Genomic DNA, 18,818 nt, shown 5'->3' with positions numbered 1-18,818 from the left:
GCGTGTCACTGCTTGTTTGTTTATTTGCATCGGCTCGATGTTGCGTAAACGGCTGAGCCGGAGTAGCAGCATCGGCCGCTACCCCCCCCACCCGGCCCACGTAGTTCAGGCGTGTGGTCATCGTGAATCGGGCCTCGCTGCGGGACAATTGTGGAGCACCTCTAAAGTTACATGAGCATTGGGTAACACCGGATGACTTTTGTTGGCGTGAGGAACTTTGAAAAGTTTGTAAAAAATGTATATTTGAGGTTTTTGGGTTGGCCTGTTTTCGTTCGTTCAGACTTCTCTTCCCAAAAGATTATTGATGGAAGAGCAGTGACACACATTGCCGTTGCGATATGCAAAATAGAACGTTAAAATTGTACTAAACTAAATGTGACTGAATATAACTTGAATACGCATTGGTGGTAAGCGAAACAAGTTTTGAACCATTCAAAGAAAAATACCAGTTATGTGCTGCTCAACTAATGCAAAGTTTATATAAAAATATACATGTAAAATGTTAGATCAAAGCACAGTTGTGACTACAGCATACAAATATGAAATGTGTAGCCTTACTTTTGAAAGCTAGCTATTCAACAAAATTCAGCTGCCAGGCCTCTAGAAGAAGTATTAACAGATGCGTTGAACAATTAAATATATTTTTTTATATTATGTGAATCTAAGCTCAAGAAAGACTTGGTCTTTTGTTAAAATCACGCGAAAATTTCGATGAGAATATACCCGTACATCGGCACCGTCACCACCACCAAGGCTCTACAGTTTGCGGTGCTCGCGTTCGCATCTTGGCGGTATCCTTTCAATTATTACGTAAAATAACACAAATTGAGAACTTGCTTTGAACTCCGGTTAAGTTGCATCGTTTTTGCATCGGACTCGAAAAAAAACGCTTTGAGCAAACGATTTTCTTTGAAACCCTCCCCCATTTGTAGGGAATAATCCGAGTTACACGAGCATCAGGAAATGTGAATCGGCCGCCACGGTGCCACAACAAAACAACGTCAAAAAGAAAGTGAGGATGGAAAATGTCTTTTTTTTTACCGGCGGACGAGGGAGAAGGGGGGGGTGGGTGAATTTGGCTGTAGAAAATTCACGGCGAGTTTTGGATTGAAGATTTGCGCCCCTGCAACGGTTCTGACGAATCGGCTCCCCCTTCATTGTCTTTTCCCCATTACTTTTTTTTCTTTTGCAGTCCCTTTTCACAGGCCAGCTGTCAGAAGTTCCTCTCCTTTTTTTATTGTTCGTCTTTGCTCGCCCTGCACTGAACCGCTATTTTGCATTTGTCTGAAAAACGTGCGCACGTTTGTAAATTGTGGTGTTCATTCGCGGCCCTCTTGTCACAACCCACTGCTGGATGTCGGTCGTGCGGGGTTGTTTGATCTTATGTATACGTACGTATCTGTACGTTTTAACAAAACTAAATCCACAAGTTTCTTCCTTCGCTTTCTTCACTACAAATGTTACCAAAAGTTGAAAGGAAGGAAATGGTTAAAGTAGTTCATTGGGAGACATGGAATTTACTTTTTAAGCCATAGACTGTATTAGCAGTCAGAACGACATCAAAGCAATAATGATATAAGGGCACTTGATGTCACTGAGATGCCCGATTATAATCACAGAAAATAAAACCTTCCTTTTTACACTAACTTTTCACCATTACTCAATCGGGTGTACGAAGGTGTGCATACTTCAATCCAAACTTGGCAAACATAGTTTAATTTCCAGCCGCAGTGAACATCTGTAGCAGCAAAGTGATATTTGCACCGGGTGCTGGTCCTCATTTGATGACCAACCTGCACTCGGCAGCGTGGCAAAGTATGGTCAAATAACCCCCCACAAACAGTCTCTCGGGAGATTGATCCAGCACCACAGCTGCCACCCAGTAGTAAAGTATTACACCACTCATCATTACGGAAACAAAAACCAAAGTCGGGGAAAATGTTTTGACGGGGCCCGCATGCTCTTTCGGTTTCAGCCGATGGGAATGCTGTTGGACCGTGCAGCGACCTTATCTGCCCACCCTGCAGGGCCGACTGCTGAGGGTCCCCCGTAACATCCTCATTGCGGCTGAGCGAGATGGCTTCCTGCAAATGCGTCCCTGGGCCGTCGGAGACGTCGGTTAACGGTGGGAGACAACACCCCACCAGCGCTACAGAACGACCGCTTTCTACCACCACTACACAACTTAACCACCGCCACTACACCACAATCACCACCAACGACAACACCACTGCATCACCGTGACAGTCGCCACTTACTACACTATCACGAGCACTAATGCACCACCACTACTACTACCACCATCATAAGCGCCACTACTCCACCACCACCACCAACACATTAATGGCTACTGCACATTCTGTCTTGAAGCCCTCTCCTGCCGAATGGACTTCGCCATTGGCATTTATCCTGAACATATTGCCCTATGCAAGAATAGCATCTCTAGTACACCATCACGAGTAATAATGCACCACCACCATTACCGCCACCACCTACACCACCAACAATGGTGGAGGGTTTTGATTATGCGAAGGTTGTCAAAGCGGCTATTGGGTGTTGTATTATTGGAAGTGGCATTGAACTTGTCACCTTCCTACAATTTAATACTTTATTGAAGGCGAGCTCATAAACAGTGCTGAGTAGGTTAATTGGTGGCGAGCTCATAAACAGTGCTGAGTAGGCTAATTGGTGTCGAGCACAAAGTTGCATGCCCGCTAACTGCTGAACCTAAGTATATTTGTTTTGGTTTTTGTATTGACCTTGTACTGCTCGCTCGACTTTTGGCGGTCTTTGGTCAAGCGAATGGTGAGACCAAGCTATAAAGGAGGATGTCTCTGATGTAGGGCAATGAGTTTCAAGAACAACGCATGCATTATCAAAGCATATTTGTTTAGGTTTCCACAAGTACGTGTGGTTGCCATAGACATGATGCCTTGCAGTTGGTGTCTAGTTGATGTTTGAAGATTAATATTTGTATTTACGCCAGAAAGAATACATCATTTTTTTATGATTCAATGTATGCACACTAAATTGCTCGCATAAAACTTTCGACTTAAAATTTTCCAACTGAATAGTTTGTTAAAGGCATACAATATAAAAATAATCGACTGAATAGAGAAATGTATATATAACGTTGGTGATTTTTCATGCAGAACTTTGCTGTAAGGCCACGAATCAACATTTTGAAACACATTTTTTTTACATAAGAATGAATCGATTGCATTATGGACAATTCTCTTAAGATATTCACCTAAATTGCGGAAGTTGGTAATATACATTTTAAAACACCATCCAACACATTTTGGTGTAGATAGAGATACGCATGTACCTTGTGAATGTGAACAAATGTTGCTCTTTGTTTGAGTCTCTTCTTTTGTGTGAGATCGGTTTTGTACACGTGCAAACTGGCAGCAGCTGATTATCCGGTGTTAAAAGGCATCGACGTAGACTCGTAACTTCTTCGTGTTGTATTGTTAAGCATTTTAAATACTCGGGTGTGTAATAAAATATACATCATATACCATATTCTCTAGATTTGTATATTGTACATTTATTTAAATCCAGGACAAGTTTGTTGTGCGTCTCATCTGGAGAATACGGTAATAGTTCAGCTTCGACCGCTGTTAAAAGTTCCTTGGGTAAACTCAAACTTGCGTTTGTATCTTTACGTATGTATTATATTGTATGTATATATTTAGTGCATACAAACATAGATCTTGCTAACTGGCACAAATATACATTTTATACTAAAATAAATCGGTGATATGAATCTTGAAAAGTATATAGAATTTTTTTTTAACTATTTAAAACTGAGCCATACGTAAAAAGGTGACCGTTTTTCTTTCCATTGGCTTTAGCGTCGCACAGTCGTGTTATTGAAACTCCAATGCCATATTTGGATTCCACACGCGTCAGAATCCGCAGATCACTTTCACAGGCAGACGTTCAAGTGCTAAATAGATAAAACCTTGTACCTTGAAATTTCTTGGTGGGGCTGGGTGGTGCGAGGGAATGGCATGGCAAAATAAAAGAAATTGTTTTAAGATAAAACAAACATATGGCGTTATAAGCATGGAGTCGACTATTTTAAAGTCGGTCTTTTAGCACTTTACAAACGTCATTTATAACTTACACCAGTCACTTATCGACTGATGTTATTGTTTGTATATAATGTGGTGTAGGTTTTGTCACTTGTTTATTTTACTGTAAAGTGTCTGGAGATGCTGCAATATGGAATATAAATGTATCCACTGTTTTCTATATAATTACATGTTAAGTGTGTGTGGTCTGCTTAGTCATTGTTAATTTACTAACTTCATATGCGAACCGCTTGCTTTTTTTTGTACTTTTCAAGACGAGCCTTGACACTGCGATAATAAAACGCGGCGCATGGGTGGAGTTGGTTATTGGCATGCCCCTTTACAGTCGTGATCGGTACACGAAAGCAGCGCTTCAAAAATAAACTGAATACAACCGCAAAGGTCACCATGACCCTAACTGTACTGGCACGTGCCTAGTTAACATTTGCGTTGCATTGCCGCTACTGCGCAATGCTGACGCTGCAAACTAATTGGGGCGCAAACCCAACCAGAGGTGTGGTTGGTGTGTATTGGTTCCCGGCAGAGGTCTCACGTTCGATCCCGTTGTCCGACGCGGCAGTACAAACAACGGTGCAGGTTTCTTCGAATCGCCCGGGCCTCTGTCCAAGCCGGCAGCGCGGGCTATAAATGGGTCCTTGACATTCGCCGATCGGCAGGTCTAGTGTGGCGCGTCGAAGTGTGGGGGACTCCCACCTCTTCTTCCAAGACACTTCCAACCGTTGACAAAGCAACAAGTGTAAGTTCCAAGTTATAGTTGGTTTGTTTAGATGCTTGGGGAACATGCGCAGCCATTCGTCAATTGACTGGTAGATGAGGGCCTCCCCACGCACGTACAGCTCTGGGTGGGGGGGGGGGTCATTTGGGCATCCAATACGAGATCAGTACCACGTATGCACCTTACGTAGCCAACCATGCTAATGAGAAGTGTGACCGAAGGACAACTAAACACAAAAACACATTCTGGTCATTGCTGGTTGTCGGTGAAGGTGGGGAGTTAGACTTGTGGAAGCATAGAAGTTACAGGACAACAATGAATTTGGCTGCACCGCCCTCTGCCGTCTACCACGTAGCTCGACTACATAGCCTTGCAAGCCCTGTGGCAACCTCTTTGTGCATGGTGGTCACCCATCCAAGTGCTATATCCAGACTGGATCGGGTGCATTCCCCAGTGATTTGGTCACCGGCGAAACTTATGCCCACTCAGTTTTATCACAAAGACAGGATCACTGTTTTAGGTCAAGAGGCCAATGCCAGCGTTAGAATGGTGGATGAGATGCGTCTGTCTATAGGCATCTCTTGTAGTAGTAACCATTGAGAGGGTGTCATGGACAAAGCTTGAAAACCCACAGAAATCAGATAGCGGCAAACTAAGCTTCATTGGAACACTTCACTGTCCACTTTTGATTGTATTCAAATGATTTGTATAATCAGCCCGCAGATGGCGGCTGCACATTGAGCGAAATAAGTAACTCTTTCATCCAGTTAATTGGCTGACTCTCAACAAAAAATCTTTCTACTTTCTGGGTAGTGAGATTTTTGTGGGTTTATCGTGTTTTTTTTTTTTCCCAAGACACCCCTCCCTTTAACGTCCAGCCGCTTGCCAATCCACTGCTGGATGAATGCCTATTCTTCTATGCCTTGTCAGTTATGGGGGGGGGGGGGATCTTTGACCATATTTCACCACGATTGGTCAGTGCGGGTTGGTGATTTGACGTGCGGCCCAGGAGATACTTGAATGCCGCTCACCACTGATGTTGCCCGTAGCCAGGCATCATTCTCGGGAATCAAAACTCTGCACAGTTGCACGAACCAGTGAGCCGCTGCTTCTCGCGTGTCTTTTTATGCGCATGCACATTCAGGAATTGATGTTCGTCTCGTGCTCCGTGGCAATAGAGTTACGTTGGGTGGGGGATGGAGGAGCAAAATATTACGAGTTAATAAGCATTTTTTAAAATGTGCTGTTCCCTTGTATAAAAAAAAAAAATCCACTTGCAATCAAATGTGCAGAAGTTTTATTGGCCTGAAATCTCTCGAAATTAATTCCTTTGAAAATGTCTGAAGTTTATTTTGCGACGGTTTTTTTTGTCTAATTATTTTAGTTTTTAAACCAATATGACCCCTGTGTGTATTTTGTTTTGGTTATTGTCGTGTCCCTAGTGTTTCTTTAGCTTTTCATGCAGTTTTTTACGAAGGAAAGTTAAAGGAGCTCTGTGCAAAACAAATCAAAGTGTCTGCCCCGCACATGAGCGTTAAGTGGTGGTACTCTCCAATTATGATCCTAAACCAGTGCTGGTAATTCCACCTTCCTGTGACGGGAGCCAATCGCTTCATAATAACCGCTATTCCCGGTATCATAGGCAGTAGGAATGTTTTATCCATTTCCGATTAGTCTGTACAATACGGAAAACACGGCTTGCACACAAATTCTCGGATGGATCCTTGTTGTTTTAAAGAGATCCGAGAGTGACCATGAAAATAAGTGATTTTTACTTGCCCTGTTTATTTCCTGGGCTCTCATGTGGCATCGGGTGAGGCTACTTTATTTTGGACAAAATTAGGTTGTATGAACTTCTTTCGCGCCGTACGTAGCCAACCGTGCGAATCGAAGGTTGAGTTATTACCCACTGTAAAAGGGACCAACAATCTGAAGAGAATAAAATAAAGATCCGAAATTGTCTTTTAAATATCCAAAATGATTAAACCCGCAACTCGTTTGAATTCTTCGTGCGAGTGTTTGTGCGAGCCACGTTTACACCTGTAGCGTCCTGCCCAACTGCCACATCTGAATATCGAATTGAAGTTTGTCCACCAACTCAAGTGTTGTCCATCCGCTGGCAGCTGTGTTTTCTCCCAAATCGGTGTTGGTGGCGATGGCCTAATGCCCCTTGCCACCCTTCCGTGTTTGCCCCTTGACCCCAGCCGATGCTGGGCTGTGAAAGTGGGTAATTGGTGTGGCACCTAGCGCTGCGCCGTCCCCGGGCTCCCCCGTGCCTAACGCCGTGACCCCCGCTCTCGTGCTGATTGTCGCTTCCTGCCCCTGATTGACCCCGTTTCCTGCTGCCTGCCCCGACGCGTGCGTTGGAGCAGTGCTGAGCGGAGTTGGCGTTCGCGCGCTGTGTTCTGTAGCTCTGCGTGCCGAGGAGAGCCTGGGTCGCAAAGTCGATGGGGCTCCTGACTCGGTGCCCCCAAGTTTGAGAACTGCAGAGATGGCATTGGGTTGGGCGGTCTAGACCTTGGAATTTATTGTGGGATGTCCCAGTTGGAAAATGTAATCGCCGGTCGTGAGGTTTTGTTTTAAGAAGCGGAAGAAATGGCTTGGCTCATTTGAATGAACATTGCTCGGTTATAATTCAAATAAGCTGGGTAACTTTTTACCAAAAGCTAAGTTGTTGGACCCTGAAATACAAAGTACCTGTGTCTTTTCCCTTTGAATATTCCCGAGGTAACCTATTGCCCCCTTTTTCAGAAGTAAATTTGTTTTCCTTTGATGGCCCTTACTGGTTTACAGCAGCGTCCTTGATTTTACAGCAGCGTCCTTATTGTAACTCCGTGTGATTTTTGGATGGAATCCATCAAGTGTCATTTATTTGAAATTAAAACTCATTTGTTGTGTCTATTGGACAACATAGAATGGTCAATTTTTTCCGGTTCATTATTCAGGGTGTTATATGGTAATACTATGATACATAGTACAATATGCGATCCACAATAATTGTGTCGGTTAGCAAAATGTTACAATCATTAGTCATGTAATTTTGATATATTTAACTTGCAAAAGATGTACAAATCAACTGATTTGGTTTACAATAATAATTAAAATAATAAATATATAGCTTGTGTATGTGGTGGGAGCTGATGAGTGTTGATGCTGGTGGTGCTGATTGTGGTACTGGTGGTGGTGACGGTGGTCCAGAGTTGGTGGTGCTAGTGGTGGTGTGCCATTTGTGTGAGATGGTGGTGATGCTGGTCGTAGTGGGAGGTGGTGGTTTCTGGTCGTGGGAGGTTTGCTACTCGTGGTGGTGGTGGTGGTAATGAGAGGTGATTGTGGCGGTGGGAAGTGCTGCTGCTGCTGCCCACGACTCGTGACTAAACAACATTTTCAGTCGCTTACTCAGGCGCGCGACCGCACCATTGAAGCGTGAGTGCAAAACATGTGTGGGATTCGGGGCCAGGACAAAACGTTCTGGGAAGAGGTGGGGTCCCGGCATCGATGGGTTTGTCTTGGCTGTCAGTGGAGAGTGGTGGTTAGCGCGCTGCGCTACATACATGCATTAGAATTCCGCTCGTGGAAAATATCGGTGATGGCAGTCTTTTAATTGATCCCGGGCCTCCCCTAGTTCGACTCGGCCTTAAATTAGTACCTGGTGCGGTGTGTAAACATTAGTACTGGGGAGACGAATGCGGTCGGCATGGTGCCAGCCTTCTTTGCCATGCAGGCCTTAACAAATGCTTGTTAACACCACTTGCTCTAACAGCCTGTGAAGGCTATGGCAGGGGATCTTTGTCATTTGCATTTGGGGCATTAGAGGGAATGATTTAACCTTGTTCAACTTTTCTGATTTTTTTTTTTAGCCAATGCCATTGTTAACCACAGGAGGATAAAATGTCTATGTGCGGGTGCAATATAGTAAGCGAAGAGTGGCGTGTGTGCGGATGTGTATGCGTGAACGTATATGTGTAGGTTTTTGTATAGGAGAGTGAGTGCGTGTGTGTCTTTAAGAGTATATATATGTGTATGCAGTATACGTGTCTGTGCGAGTAGCTTATGTAATGAGTGGCGAGTGTGTAAAATGTGTAACACGAGTGTTATTTGCGAGTGTCTTGTGTGTGTGTGTGTAGCAGAGGGTGTGCGAGTGTTGTTTGTTATGGGTAAACAGCGGTGATTTGTGAGCGTGCGGCGGGCGCCGTTGGTAGTGGAGCAGAGCTGCGCTCTCTCGCACGTGTCGGGGTTAATGACCACGGCGCCCCCTGGGACTCCCACGCACTCAACTCTGACCCCTGCGTGCACAAGTCATTCGCGCGTGCCCCCCCCCCCCCCCGCCAGCTGCCGTTAAGCAGGCCCACGTGAAAAAAAAAAACGGAGCCCCACATCCGCGCACAAACTATTTAAGAGGTCTGTTGCAATCTCGATATCCATAGAGTATTGATTAATTAAAAGTTATTATTATTATCTAATACAGCGGACTCTTGATTATCCGCGAGCGGTTTATCCGATTTTGCGGATTAAACGCGCACCTGAGATTTTGAGAAATTAATAACTCGTGGATTTTGCCTTAAGCCCAATTTAATAATCTAAAAAAGGTTATACATTGTTATTCTTGGATATGTTCATTACAAGCCACGTGCTTAAACCCGAAGAAGTGTGTGCTCCGGTTCATACGAGATCCACATGATCGCTCTACAGTACAGTAGTTGCATATCTTTACAACATTGGGCGGAGTTTGATTGGCGTGGCTCTGCTATCCACTTAGTGGGTGGAGTCTTCTGCACGGGAGCAGGAAAGTGTCATCACTCGGCACGCGCATCGATCGATCGGTCGTATATTTGTGGTCTTTGGCCTAGAGATCCGCGTAAAATAGATTTTTGGATTATCTGTGATTTAAAAAAAAAAATAATAATCTGCAGTCATCTTCCCCGTCAGCGCAGAGAATGGAGAGTCTTCTGTAGTTTATTCGCCGGTGAATCGGATTGATTATCGCAAGACTGATGCCGGTGGTTTACCCAAGAGACCAAACTGCCGGCGATGTGCCCAGGTTCATCAAGAGATCAGAAGCCCAAGTTGGGGTTGCGTGCACGAGCATCTTTATAGCCACACCACGGGAAGAGGGGGGTAGAGTCAAGGATATAATGTACCGGGACGAAGAAAAGGGAACGGCAAAGGGAAGACGGAAGAGAGAGAATGGAAAATGAGAGAGAAGAGATGGAAAGAGACCGGAGAATCGGGAGGAAAGGGGTCGGGGGGGAGATGAGGGAGGAAGAGGTTAACACAAGGTCCTCGACGCTGCTCAATGGAACAGCGTCTGTTTTCACAGGGGGTTGGGAGAGGGTGAGGGTTTTTGAATAGGGGGGGGGGGGGGGGTGGCCACACAAGTCACGTGACATACGGGCGGGCAGAGCGAGCTGATTTAGATGTATAGATAGGTGACCACCATGCAGAAATCAGGCGTTATAGGTTGCTGCGGGGCAATATTGTGGGCACTAGAGGTCAGTACAGCACAGTCCTTTCTTGTACTGTACTATCATCCCATGTTCATGATTCCTGCCTTCAACCGATACTGACCAACGTGGTGAAGTATCGTTAAATAACACCCACGACCATCATAGTGTGGGGAGGCCCTCATCCAGCAGTGACTTTACATATACGTTTATCCAAGAAAGTCTGGCCGAGGTTTCACGACGATTGTTCGGAGCGTTCTGGATGTTTTGGCCATCTCCATTACCTCGCGTTTGGCTTCATCTGGGTGGAAATCGGGAGAACCCTGGAGAAAACCCACGGCAATAAGGGGGCGGGTGACGCAGCACTGTCATCTCCCAACCACATCGCAGCCGCCCACGCCTACAACACCCGGCAAGCCCCTTGGTCATTCATCCAAACTTGCCAGGCTCTTCCCTGCTCGACTCTCAAGGCCCCCCGGGCGTCATCAGGCGCAATGAGGTCGATTTGGCCGAAGGAAGTTGGACAATGCAATGTCGTTTGCTCATCGGATCGGGTGGCGGCATTGTGGCAAGGTCGCCAGTCATAATCCCGCTCAGGTTGTCCGTCACAGCCGTGTGCTCTCTTTGCTTGGCTTGCTAAAATAAGTGCTGTTGACTCGAGCACGCGTGCGCAGGTCATCTGGTTTGTGGATAAATCAGGGTTGCGGTTAAAATAAAATGCGTTCACGTGCACTCCATTTTAGTAATCTGCGTTGTGACCATGTGACAGAAAACGAATCGGCAAACACGAAATATTAAATATATTATTCTCATTCAGCCCCTGTGGTGTGTCAAGTGCATTTTCCAGTCCTTATGACTCACTCTTTCTCTGGCCCTCTGCATTTGTGCCACGAAGAAGGGCCGTCGCCCCAAAACGTTGCCAATTATATACTTTTGTCATTTTAAGGCCACAGCGTTATTGACGAGTGTCAATTATTTTGTGATTTATGGACTGCAGCAGCATCACCAAACGGCATGTTTTATTGCTTCGTGGATACGTTTTCTGTTTGTGTTGTCTGGGCCACCCTTCCCCATTACCACACATGATCGAGAGTTGAATCTTGGTAACGTTTATCCACTGAATAATAATTTATAAACATTTTACATGCTCAAATACTTTATGGAAAGCCCACGGTGGGTTTTTTTTCCCTTCCCTGTGGATTAAACTATCCCCCGTCATTGGCATGTGGAATTTCCACCAGTGACTGGGGGGGGTGCTGCCCCCGGGAGATGAACATGTTATGGGAGGATAAAAAAAAAAAACCCTTGAAATAATGCGTTTGTCATCGCGGCCCCGTAACCCATCCGGCTTTGTAACGACGACGGTGCGTGGGTCTCGCGCCCTGAGCCTAGGAATTTGTGAATGTTCGGCGGTGGTGAGTTTGACCCCACCCCCCACAGCGTGGCGGATCTGGTGACAGTCATCATCGGACTGCAGCAGCCCACGGAGCTGACTATTTATTGCTGCCATTTTTTGTTATTGGCACGGCCTGCCACGCAGCGCTCCCCTTAACTTGAACACAACCCAGGTGGTTTGTCCAATTTTGTGAACTGTGATCATTTAATTGCACAGCATGCACGTGCAAATACTTGAAATCTTTCCGATTGGAATTAGTCTGCGATAATGTTGGCCAGAAATTTCGGTGATCGGCAAATGAATTTACTCGCCAGATTTCTGCGGTATAGAAAATGAATTATTCAACTTATTCAAATCAACATTTTCCATATTCTTTGGGTCTTTCGGTAAAGTCACGTAGAAAGGTTCAAAGAAAATACCAAGAAAAATCTACGCGACTTTACCGAAAGACTCAATATCAATTCCTGAAGTCGCGAAAGCTTTAAGTCAACATTTTCCAGTTATTATTCTATCAAGTTGAGTATTCACATTTTCCAATATTTCTGCAGAAGATATTCGCATCATTTGCTGGGATTTACGTGTTGCCATTTCATACAGTAGCATCCTGATTATTCACTGCCGGTTGTTTGATAGAAGAACTTTGACTTTGAAACGCATTCTATTCGAGGAAATGTACAATGCTATTTTCCTCCTGCGAGTAGGGATAGGAGTGAATTGTAAACCTGGTAATTAAACAGTCCACCCGGCATCGTCCGGATACACCCCAGTTGGCTAATCGGTAGGTTGTGCGTGGTGGGGTAAAGCGTGGGCATTCCACCCTCTTCCAAGTCCTCCTTTCCTGTCCGGAGCGCCTTTTTATAATTCGGTGACTACGGCAATAACGGACTTCGAGCCGATTCAAGCACAAAATGCTCATTTGGATGCAGTGGCGCAGAGCCTTGCCTGGCTCTGGCGCAGAGCCTTGCCTGCGCTTACGCGTGGCGACGCGTGCCGTTACACCTTGGCCATTTCGAAATTGAGCCATGTGCGGCGCAGGTGACGCAAGTAAAACCCTCACGTGGGGGCATCGGGGGGGGGGGGTCGTCAGCGGTCTCCCCCGCAGACTTGCTGGCAGTGTGACTCGCCAAGTAACGCTTCGCACAGAGATGAAGGGACGCCGGATTTAGTGAGATCGGAGATAAACAAAATGATTCTCGAGTCCAATGGCCCGAAAATGGCTCATCGTGACAATGTCCATTTGAAATCATGCTCGAGAGGCGTGTTCTTGGGATTGCACCGAGAGAGTTTGAGAGCTTTATAGTGACTGCTGAAGAAAAGTAAGTGGACTTGGGCAGGACACTCTGTTAGAAGGGATTATGGCCGGTGTCCAAGACTTAACTACCGGGAGTGTCAGTCGAAGGGAGCACGCTCGAGAGGACGTCCACCGTCGAGATGCAGCGATCGGCAGCGGCTGGGTGGATCGTAGCATCGCAGGACCGTGAGGAGGAGGCGCCGGTGGCAGCGGCAGCTTGGGGAAGCGGAGTGGTCTTGGATGACGAAGATGACGATGCGGGTAACGTGCGTCTCATTGGGGCGAATTGAAATAAAACGATGGCTGTACACACTTGGCAGGCAAACGAAGAGTCGCAAGCAATTGAAGTGAGACGTTGAAAACGAGACGTGGTACAATCAATGCTCGAACCCCCGAATCGCGACACTGGACGTTGGCGGTGGTGAGTGTTCGTTCACTCCGCCCACCGTACACCCCCGTAATGAGAGCCAGGTCATTTTCCCTGGCACGCCGCCGCTGCCGCCACTACCAATGCCCCCTGCTGCTGCGGTGCAGCGTGGGCAGCTTGGCTCGCTCGCGGGGGCCATGACTGAGCACATTTCCCCAACGTGACTCAGCCGTTTCGCTGCAGGCTTTGCAAAATAAATTCTACGCACGTGCGAGATGGAGCTGGAGTCGAGTCTGGGCCAGATGAGAACCGTGACGTGGGCCCCCTCAGTCCCCCCTTCCGCCCCCCCCCCCCGTATCCCCCGCCATCCGCCCTCCTACCCCCGCTCCCTGCCCACCGCCAACCACACTCATTGTCATCGTCTGACGATTCGTCTGAACCCCCACGGCGCGGTTCGTCTCGTTTCGTTGAGTATAACCGCGGGCGTCATTAGGCCACTGGCCCAGAGCGCACACGAGTGTTCCAAGTTGTTGGCACCACCTACGATGGGATATGTTCCCGCATCTTTTAAATCGCCAACAGTGAATTGTGAAATAACCTCCAATGTAAATGTACGCCATCACGATCCACATTTATTAATCGTGTGCACCAACTGGTATCACTAAAGCGCCATCAATCATAATCGCTTTTGATTTAAACCCCCCTGGAAGGCACGGCCTGGGTGCCGTGCGACACGCGGTCTTGGCATTATCGTCTGGAAAGTTTTAACAGACGAATAAAATGCCCACGTGCGACCTAAGCAGAACCGTTCTGCATCTCCCCGTATAAATTCAAATGTTTTCTAATCCGAAGCATTTGTTTTCAGAAAGTAAACTCTGGATCGGTTTTGACCTGGGTCTCATCAGCAGTCAGAGCTTGGAAAGAAATGTTGCGCAGGATTACCAGATGTATGTTCTTGGCAGGGAGTTCTCCCCATAAAATACGGGGGGATTACTACGTTCAATGCAAAAAAAAAAGCCAGCGATGCATGAAGATTACAGAAACGATAACGTCATGGGGGCCCCATCTCTGTCTCCCTCCCACACGTCCGTCCGTGGTCCAGGAACGCGCCGCAGTACGGATTGCGGCTACGTGCGCTTACTCAGCATTCGCTTGGGCCTCTGGCCTGCTGCCTCATTACACGGAAGATAAATCACCCGTGGAATGTTCACCGCAAATCACCGCGGCGGCCCACGATCAGTGCTGCCATGGGGCTGGGGAGAGAAGGTGGGGGTGGGGGGGGTTGGAAAGGAGTGGGTGAGGGGGGTCCTGGTGAAATCTCTAGAGGAGCATTTATTTTCGTAGCTACTTGGGAAGAAGTTGTTGTTGTTGTTTGTTGTTGTAAGTCGTCTGTGATTGGCGACGCTCGCTGAAACCCAGATCAACCCCAGACTGGGAACGGAGCTCACGGCACAGACGTTTCTGCTGCGCCCCGCGTGAAACGAGGGAGGAAAGGCGCTGTTCGTGCCGAGAGGCAGCTATAACGGCTCCCCTATTAAGCCCCCCCCCCGTGTTCCAATAAAAGTTGTTTGCGTGTGTACCAGCCCTTTTTGAAAATCCACTGCTGGATGATGGCCTTCTCCACGTCGTGGTGGAGTTACTTGACCATACTTCACGCTGGCCGGTGCGGGTTTGTGAAGGCACGGGCATCGTTGGACGTGAGAGTCTAGAAGTGCAGTGCGACAATAGATGCTGCTGCTGCTGGTTTTGATTTAAGTGGTTTCATTGTTTTGTGTCGCTCACGATTCGCTTTTGTTGTTTCTGCTTTAGAAGACTCGGGGACCACCGCCCCTGCCCCACCCCCCACCCCCATCGTCTCCCCTGCACCGTAGCAGCACGTAAATATTGGAGTGTGAACTCTGCGATTCCAGTATTTCGTGCTGCTGCTGTGCGGTGGGGAGCATGCAGCAGCAGCAGCAGCGATGATGAGGAGGAGGAAGTGGTGGGAAGAGGAGGAAGGAGTTCGTCTATGCCGGAGGCGCTGTGAAGTGCCCTCCCCTCCCCGTCCTTACGAAATGACGTCCACGTTTGTCGGGAAATAAAATTGAAGACCGGAGCTGCGCGTGCGGTTTTTTTGCGCATTCAATAAATGTCCATTTACGCATTGCATTCACATTTTTTGAAATAATTATGGGCGGTTCAATAACATCCACAGCACCTGTGTTCAAATCACCCCGGATGTTCCGGATCGCATTGGATCTTGGGCAGCTAAGCGGGGTTGAGCCGAGGTGGTTTAATGTGGATGGGTTAACTTCTGTGCACAACATTACGCATTGTCACATTCCGAACCGTTGTGTTTAGTATTGTTTGCTACGTGATTTAAACTGCTTCAATGACGTTGCTAATGTACTGACGTTTACATCCACCACAGAGCGACATGGATGTAGCTGCCCGATGGATCTGTCGGGTCACGTGTCGCAAAATAATTTATGCCATATTTGCTTCCGCCACTGCGACTAAACAACGCATGTATTTATCTAATTGGTTCTTTCGGTGAAGTCACGTAGAGTGGAAATAATATATGCGATACTATATATGTAGTATCGTAATTGTATAGTGAATATACAGCATTGTGGTATATAGTAGGGTTGATTGATAGAATAAGACAGTGTAATGTTACAAGTATTACGTTATGGTCTAAAGTATAGGGTAGTGTATAGTAACGCATTGTATAATTCAAAGGTGGAATTTTGTCTATGGATATATTATACCGTGTAGTTTAAATTAGAATGTATAATATTGTACTGTATAGTAGTCCAGTTTATAGCAGCGTTACAACGCAACACAGGACAGAGCAGCGCACCTTGGCTGCTCTTTGACCTTCCCTTTCTTTCCGCCCAGCCTCCACCCTCCTCCGATCCGGTGGTGGTGCTGGGTAACATGCTAGTTCATGTTAATTCCGCCCACACATCTTGAAAGACGCGATCCTTGCTTGGAAATGTTCATTCGAGCGCTGTCTTCTGGACAGTCCTGTTCATTCACCTGAAGACGGCTACTTGTGTTGTGGCTGAAACGTCGTGATAATTTTATTATGTTTTATTATCATCTTTATTATTTTGTTTTCCACTCTACGTGACTTCACCGAAAGAACCAAGAAGATGAATCCCTGCAGTCACGAAAGCTTTAAAATCGAAATTTAACGCATGTGTTTGTGGACGCCCACAATAAACAGCGGTGTCCAGCTCCCCATGCGAGGTTTTCTCTTGCGGAGAGGTAGATGCGGCAACATCTTCCATGGTGCTACATTTCAAATGTGGCGAGCTGCTCTGATGACATTGGCAATTACTCTTGGAGCTGATGGTGTGTGTGTGGTGACGCAATCCCAGGTAACTGCTGCAATGCCCCCAGCTTTATGAATATGACGAGGGCTCGTATATTTACTTAGACAATGGTGAATACGTTTTTCCTTGCGAAATTTCGGTGCCAACTTACAATGACTGGCCGATTGTATGGACGGTTTTTGTGTATTCGAGTGTCGTTCTATGACTACGCGCATGACATGAAGCTGGTGTCTACCTCCAAGTGTGCCCACGTGGCAATGAACAAGATGTACATCAACAGGTACCACTATAAATTGGTGTCTACGTGTGGACTTGCAAACATTTAAGACTCCACACGCTGCACCAGGGTTCTAACTAATCCAACTACGTCGCCTGGTATACAGGTCATGGATTCAATCCCGACCCTGGTGCCTGTATAGTAGGTTTGCATGTTCCCCCCCCTCCACATTTAGAAACACGCGTTTAGTGTGCAGGTGGTCCTCGATATACGTTGCTTCGCACTCGCGTCGCGCGTGGTGCATAGCGGTTAACCCGGCGACCCGGCCTTCGCTGTCCACTCGCGGCCAACACACCGGTGACGATTGTTTTTCGACTGTCGTTTTGGACTTGGTTCGGCTGAACTCTGTTTGGCGGTGGGGGGGGGCGAGGACGTCCTGTGGACAACTGGGATTTCTCACATGCGCAGTCATCGCTGCCATCCATGTTCTCGCCTACACGTAGCGAGTGGTCGTTGTTGATCTGCGCCGACTTGATCGCTCAATACCGTCGCAACCCTTCAGCACAACTCATCCACTCGAGGTAAGATCAAAATGATTGGTTATGGTGAAGTCTTATTTTAATAAAATGCTGTTTTAAAATTGTGTTTACTGTTATGTTTGAGTCATTGCTAAAAATTCCACTTTTCAAAAAATAACACTTAAACGTGTACAGGGCAGCCTCGAAATGCTCCTAAAAATGTTTTTTAAATAAAGTGTTAAGTATAATTGCTATTTAAAGTTAAAAAAAAACCTCAATGGCTTATAAATGTGCACATTGCGTTAGTTTACATGTACAATACATATTTTGGTTGCTGTTATGGGGACATTCCTCGTTAGACGTCTCAAGTCCCAATTTCTGGTCCCGAACCTATTGGGGACCCCCTGTATTTGGCTGCTATATATTTCCACTTGATAAGCCACTTCATAATGGAGTTTTCATTTGTGGCCAGGCAGCTTCTGTAATAGAGCTATATAGTTCAGTGGGTCTTACCTGATAAAAAAAAAAGTTAAACCATTTAGAATTTAGTCCACGCGCTTAATCAGTTTAGCGACCTCGTGGGCCCCCACGGGCAGCTGGGAGTCTTGGCTCTTTCCTTGCACTCGTGGTGAGGCGGCCACCACCGCCGCCTGCCACGGGGCCCGGCAGAGGAATGAGCAGCTGGGACCACCGAGCAATTGGCAGGACCGGGTGGGCGAAACGCCCAAGGCAATGGGCAGGGCTTTTTACGTCGCTTGCGAGTGGTGGCCCAGGGCCAGGATGGCGGTGGCCAGGGCTGGGATGGTGGTGGCCAGGGCCAGTATGGCGGTGGCCCAGGGCCGGGATGTCGGTGGCCAGGGCCGGGATGGCGTTGGTCAGGGCCAGGATGGCGGTGGTCAGGGCCGGGATAGCGGTGGCCAGGTCCAGGATGGCGGTGGCCCACAAATGAAACTGCGATTCGGCGTCGAATGAAGGCGTCGTTGACCTGTGGCCGTCCTCGCTCGTGGTTCTTCGATGTCGCAATCCGTAGAGCACCCACACGAGAGCTCACTGAGACTATACTAGCAGCTTTTACAAGGCCCACTGAGCTAAATAGCAATTTTGCAGAAGCGACCTGGCCTTTTGACGGCTCAACGAAGGCGCTTATGGAAATCATAGCTATGTACAAAAAAACCCAGGTGTGTGTGTGTGTGTTTAAATGTGGAGGTAAAAACCGGAGGACCTGGAGAAAATTTAACGCGACCACGAGGAGAATGTGCAAACTCCAAATATAGAGGCGTTAGGGTCTATATATTTGCGTACCGGGTGAGGTACTTTGAGATTCCGGCCCTTTATTTCCTGCACTGCTTTGTAAGCCAGCGTCAGACTGCCTCCTATCGAGAATCCCCAAGGGAGCGCATTTCTCAAAAGCATTGCACGATTCTAGATTTGAAGTTTTCGTGACTGCAAGAAC

At 47.0% G+C, this 18,818-nt stretch overlaps 1 long non-coding RNA gene across 5 annotated transcripts in view; it reads left to right on the top strand.

The window, feature by feature from the left end:
• The window catches only part of LOC116944405 (uncharacterized), a 39,194-nt gene extending 21,704 nt beyond the window's left edge, over positions 1 to 17,490 (top strand). For 3 of the 5 annotated variants that reach the window (XR_004403092.2, XR_012942544.1, XR_012942543.1), the window contains exon 3: positions 1,976 to 4,399. This is a non-coding gene — a long non-coding RNA (uncharacterized LOC116944405). Of the gene's footprint in view, positions 1 to 932; positions 1,013 to 1,975; positions 4,400 to 15,119 lie in introns of those variants that run through there. The other 2 variants (XR_012942542.1, XR_004403088.2) reach the window with 2 other exon arrangements.
• The last annotated feature ends 1,328 nt before the right edge of the window (positions 17,491 to 18,818 follow it).

Source organism: Petromyzon marinus, chromosome 21 (assembly GCF_048934315.1).
Source record: "Petromyzon marinus isolate PM22_M1 ecotype Great Lakes invasive population chromosome 21, UKy_Petmar_22M1.pri1.0, whole genome shotgun sequence".
NCBI classification, from domain to species: Eukaryota; Metazoa; Chordata; class Hyperoartia; order Petromyzontiformes; family Petromyzontidae; genus Petromyzon; species Petromyzon marinus.
The sequence above is the reverse complement of the archived record's forward strand: the minus strand, read 5'-3'. Positions and strand labels throughout refer to the sequence as shown.